The following is a 6,366-nucleotide window of genomic DNA, read 5'->3' on the forward strand; positions in this document are numbered from 1 at the left end:
CATCTTTTTCCCATGCTGGATGCTTCCTGCCCTGGAACATTGGAGTCTAAGTTCTTCAGCTTTTGGACTCTTAGATTTACACCAGTGATTTGCCAGGGGCTCTCAGGCCTTTGGCCACAGACCGAAGGCTGTACTGTTGGCTTTCCTACTTTTGAGGTTTTGGGACTCAGACTGGTTTCCTTGCTCATGTTTGCAGACGGCCTGTGGTGGGAGTTCACCTTGTGATGGTGTGAGTCAATACCCCTTAATAAACTCTCTTTCATATATACGTCTATCCTATTAGTCCTGTCCTTCCAGAGAACCCTGACTAATGCAACTTGGGAATAGAGAGGGGCGCTATTGGGACTGGTCTGTTCTAGATGTCTTTCAAGCAATTAGAAAAGTAGGTCCCTGAGAGTCCCCTAAGTTAAGGTGAGGGAGTTGCCTTCAGTCAGCTCCTTGTGCCTCTCTAGTTGTTTTCACATTAACAGTATCTCTGATGATACCCATCTTCCTTGCCTTCTGCACAGAACATTTATTTCCAGACTTGAACTTTGTGCTGGTAGTAAACGGAAACTCCCCAAACAAGGCTTGCGAGGGCTTATGGGGCCTCTTCGAGGCTTGCGAGGGTTTATGGGGCCTTTTGGCAGCCTCTCTCTCCTACCTGTCCACGGGGCTTTTGCTGCGCAGGTTGGTGGGGGAAGGGGCTGGAAGCAATGGTTCAGGATGGCTTTTTGCCTCTGCTTCCTCTTTCCCTCCTCAAAGATACTCAGTGTCCATCCCTGCGTGAAGCAGTTTCCCCTGAGAGAATGCGCCCAAGCAGCGCTGAGGGCAGGGGAGCTGCGGGGTCTCCCTGTGCCCCTACATTCTTCCCCTAGTGTAGTGTAGCGTTGTTGCAGCCAGATACGGGAAGCCTATGGGGAGCCCCTCGGCAGGGCGGCTTTGATGATTTCTTCAGACGCATGGAGCAGACTGACAAATTGACTTTCAAGTAAAAGGTCAGAGCCCAGGACTGAAGGGGTAGAGCATCTGGATTCACAATTAAAACGCCTACCGAGTACACTTTGCAGCTCTGGCGTCTCGTCGTGTAGGAGGTGCTGTCAGAGGGACTTATTTGGCAGCTGTTTCTGACTCTGGATTGGGATTGAAGAAAATAAAAATTCCTTGTGGTTGTCTGTGTGTGTGTGTGTGTGTGTGTGTGTGTGTGTGTGTGTGTGTGGTGTGGCGCACCTGAAACCATGTGTGGGTGTTTCAAGAGAAACCTTGCTCTTTGGCAAAAGCAAGCAAGGCTAATTTTTGCTAACTCAGTTCTGCCCTAGAGCTGACCTCCAGAATGGTCTGTCCAGAGTGAGTGAATCCTCAGAAGAGTTGGCTGGTTCATCACGGTACCGGCCTTATAAAACTGCGGGTTAAAGACCTCTGTGGACGGAGGTTAATCACTGATTTACTCTGTAATCTTGGCAAGTTTTCTTTTAGGATGTATAAAAGGGCTGCACCCAGACACCTGCAGAATGGAAATGTACTTGCTCTTCCAGTTGAAAAGAAAGCCTGACCCCTCTGAGGCCTTTCCTCTATTGTTGATTGGTCGCAGGAATATTTGTTCTATTTCCAGTTTACAGAATGTTTCCATACCCAAGGATATAGTGAGAGCAAACAGGCTATCCGTAATAAGTGCCTGAGTGCCCCAAAACCCCAAGAGGTGCTTGATAGCTTGGAGCTCAGTAAACCCAAAGCTCAGCTTTCTCAGGATGTTTTATCTGCCCCAAACTTGCTTTTGAGTTCTTACTGACATAATCAAGCAGGTAGATGATAAAACCCTGTAGTGACACCATTCATTATGGCTTGTTTACTTTATTCCCCTTTGCAGCAGTCAGCCGGGCAGGAGGTCTCTAAAATACTCCGTTGAATGATGAGATGCAAACCTCTCTCCACAGTTGAGGCTCTCTGCTTCTCCTGCTACCTCACACAGGCGCAGGTGGTTTCACTTCGGGGGGCACTTAGGAAGGGATATTTATAGCTCATTCTTCCTCTTCCTCCTCCTCCTAGCAAGCAGTCAAAATAATGAAATTAAGCTTGTGGTAGAAAGCGTTGGAGAGGGTTGCTAGAAAGACAGGGACAGAGACTGAGGATTCAGAGGCTCTTGATTGCAAAGGACAAGTATTTTCCAATAAGTCAAAATAACAGCAGTGTCTGAGCCCCTGGCTGCACTAATTTGGAGACAAGAATCCCTTTGCTTAATCTGACTTATGTGGCTTACTACCTACATGACCATGGACATGTTATTTAACCTATCTGTGCCTCAGTTTCTCCTTCTGCAATATGAGGATAATAAGGCCTATCTCACAGAGTTGTTGCAAGGATTAAATTAGCTAACGTGTGAAATGTTTAGAACTGTCTCTAGCACATAGTAAGCACTACACGACTCTTGGCAAATGTCATTAATTTTCTATGGATTAATTCATTGTCCTTTTTCTACCTGTCTCCACCATCTGCTGACTTCAGGTAAACATACTCTTCATTTGAACTCTGCAATAATCTATATGAGGGAAGCAGGGCAAGTGTAATTATCATCATTTTACAGATGAGAAACTATGGATAAATTCTTACAGGGTCCTGATTGTTACTTATATACCTGTATTTTCTCTTTATTTTTCCTACTTAATGTTAGCACTTTCTACTAGGTAAAAGTAGTAGATTTTAGATAGATTTTATATATAAAAATCAATCTAGCTATCTATAATCTACTACCTTTTATAGTATATCTATACTATATATATAAATAAATATAATATATAATCTACTACTTTTACCTAGTAGAAAGTTATATATATATAATGTGTACATATATATAATGTTTACATATATATATATATATATAATGTGTGTATATATATATATGTATATATATATAATTTGTTGGATAACCGCTATATACCAGAAACTGTTCTCAGTGCTAGATATAGAAAGCTGAATGAGAAACATAAAGTCTTTGCTGTCATGGAGTTTATAACTTCATCTTATCTTGTCTGTTAGAATCTAAGCTCCTGGCAGGCAGGAAATATGTCTGATTTATCCTTATGTCTATCAAAGTTTTCTAACACAAAATTTTGCTCATAGTAAGTATTCAAACAGTTGTTGATACAAAAGTTATAGCTCACATTTGAGTGCATACTAATGTCAGACACTGTGTTAATTGTTTCACATTATTATCTTGCAAATCCTGTAGTAACAATCCTCTGAAATTGGTATTTTTAGTAACCTTATTTTATGATGGAGAAACCAATACTAGAGATTTGCCTAGGTTCGCTCAAATAGTAAGTTGTTACAAGAACTCAGTCCAGGCTTGCTTGACTCAAAATGTCATGCCTTTTGTTCTTGGAAATAAAGTTAAGAAGAATAGGCTTTACTTAATTATCTTAATAGATAGGCTAATGGAATCCCAAAGTACTTAAACAAGCTACTGAAATTGGCATACCTCCTTACTCCTCTCTGACCTTTTTTGCTGAACTCTTTATACTCACCCAAAGAATAAAATTTCCTACATGAACGAGGGCATTGGCCTCAGGGTTTCCTTGTTTCCCTGGCATCTATGTTTGGTAGTAAATTTATACTCTCTTGTGTTCTGTTGGCAAGGAAGCAGCCATCTAAATACTGGGCTGTTGCCACAGCCCTGGGAAATAGAAACATCGGTCATTCTACTTGCCACACAGCCGAAAACATGGAGCCTATTTTTAGCATATGCAGAGTAAGGAAATAATTAAATAGTAGTTTGCTTAGAGAATACGTTACAGGCCTAGGTTCTGTGAAGGCAATATGGAGTTTAAAATATTTCTTTTATTTGTTTATCAATTGATGTATATTGGTCCTAGCTGATAGGGATCAAGTATACAGGACTTGTTTTAGTATCTTCAGTTCACCAGAGAGAAGAATGATCTTAATTTCTACATCTAAATTTTATGGTGTTCTTTCAAAACAAATCAATCTCCAGGATAAATGTAGGGATTATTTTTTAAATGAAAAATTGAAAAGATAATTTTCATCTCTACATCTCCTTATCACAGCAAAAGGGTGTGATTCAGTGAATTGTTAGTCTATCATTTAAGGAACGGCTATTGGCAAAGTACTAAAGAGAATTTTTTTGCATGGTTTGTGGAATCAGCCTCAGTACTGTAGTGTCACTCACTCACTTATTTAAAAATTAAAAATAAAAACTAATTAAGAAAACCTTCTTGCCACAGAGAAATAAAGGATGGCCACAACAGATCAGCAGCTTAGAAATGGAAAATGTTAATTGATTAATTCCATAAGTAAGTATTTATTAAGCCTCTGGCTAGCACAGCATTAAACTAGCAGACAAACACTCTCTCTAAGTATAAGAAGGTCATTCATTAATTCACAATTGCCAGTACCTTATGTTAAAATTCATATGTCAGGCTGCTTGGATGGTATTTTTAATTGATTCTATTAAGAAAATGGTAGAGAACTTCAGCTTATGACCATATTTTGGATCAGGATACACAAAAATCCTCTTTTAGAAACACCTAGAAATATAGACAATATATTTAAATATGTAATATAACAAACATTGTATTAAGTGTATATTCAATGTTACAGGAAGGAAAGAAAATTTTCTAGAAAAATAAAAACATAAATAGTAGAATCAAGTAACAGCAAGAGAGTGAGCGTGTGAGCTGTTGCTCTAGCCACCTTGGTTGTGGGGAAAGATTGATTTTCGACGTCTAAGGGTTTTAAAACTCATGAGGGATCAGACACACGCACGCAACAACAACAAATTTAAAAAGTCTTCCTAAAAAAATACTTTTGTTCATGTGTAATTATAGTTCAAAAAGATTTTTTTTTTTAACTACCAGTTTGGCCCAGACTAAGACATCAACATAAAACAGGCCTGGGTTAGTGATATAATTAGATTGACAGAAGGTAAAATACCTCTTTGGAGGATGTGTTCTCAATCTAGGCTACGTAAGAGTTCTATAATAATCTCTGATGAAGATCAGCTCACAATGAAGAATTACAAAACCCTTAAGAAATAATCTAAAAGCAAGAATCAGTTTTCTTTTTTTTTTTTTAAATAGAAGAATTAGGCTACAAAGATGTTCAAATAACCAAGCTATCTTTTACAGATTACAAAATAAGTATGTTTTAGATGATGAAAGACATTGAAAAGAAAGGATTAAAAACATAAACAAAATGTTATCAGCATAGGCAGGTTCTTAAAAGAACCAAATAAAACCTCCAGAAATTAAAAAAAGAGCCTTTTAGAAAATGGTAGCTAGATTAAACAGCAGATTATATATAGTTGATTAGAGAATGGGTAAATTGAAAGACAGATCTGAAGAAATTACTCCAAGATAGCACAGTAATATAAAAAATTGAAATAAAAAAAGATTTTAAAAAGTACACACATCCTCATATATAGACATATATGTATATACATACATATATACATATACATATGTATGCATATATACATATGAATATATACATATATACTGATTATTATATATTATTATATACCATTATTATTTTATATTATTATTATATTATATATATATATATATATATACACACACACACTGATTATTGCTTTTAGATTATTCCTCATGGGCTTTGTAATTTTGTAATTGTGGGCTTATCTTCATCAGGGATTATTATAGGGATTATTATAGAACTCTTATATAGCCAAGATTGAGAACACATGCCTCCAAAGAGGTTATTTTACCTTCTGTCATATGCACACATATGTACACACATTTCTATATATACATATATGTATATGAGGATGTGTGTGAATATATATAGATTTATATATGTGTGTGTATATATATGCATGTGTGTACAGGCAGAGACCTAGAGGATTGCACATTCTGTTAAACTTTTATTCAATAGTAAGAGTAAAATAAATATATTATACATATAGGTGGTGGTGGTATATGAAAAGGGTGTGTGAAAGGGGATTATTTATATATTGTTAGAGATAGTAGTGAGATTAGAGCCTTTATAGGTAGAATTATACCACAATGCCTAAAATTGGCCTAGATCCAGACAATATGTCACTAGGTAAAATCTTTACCAAGAACATGAACAAGTAGGAAAATCAGCAATTCTTTGTTACCAGCTGGAATTTAGTGGTAAGCTGCAAGGCAGAATTCTAATCAGAAAAGTATACCACTTGAAAGGCTCTTTTAGTTACATGCTAACTAGTCCAAAATCACAGAAAACCAAAGCAGTCTCCTTTTCCATTTATCTCACCTTCCTTTTAATGCCCGCATCTGAATCTTTCTTTCTTTTTCCTTCCTTTTTTCTTTCCTTCCTTCCTTCCTTCTTTCTTTCTTTCTTTCTTTCTTTCTTTCTTTCTTTCTTTCTTTC

The sequence above is a fragment of the Piliocolobus tephrosceles genome, chromosome 1 (genome assembly GCF_002776525.5).
Source record: "Piliocolobus tephrosceles isolate RC106 chromosome 1, ASM277652v3, whole genome shotgun sequence".
Lineage (NCBI taxonomy): Eukaryota > Metazoa > Chordata > Mammalia > Primates > Cercopithecidae > Piliocolobus > Piliocolobus tephrosceles.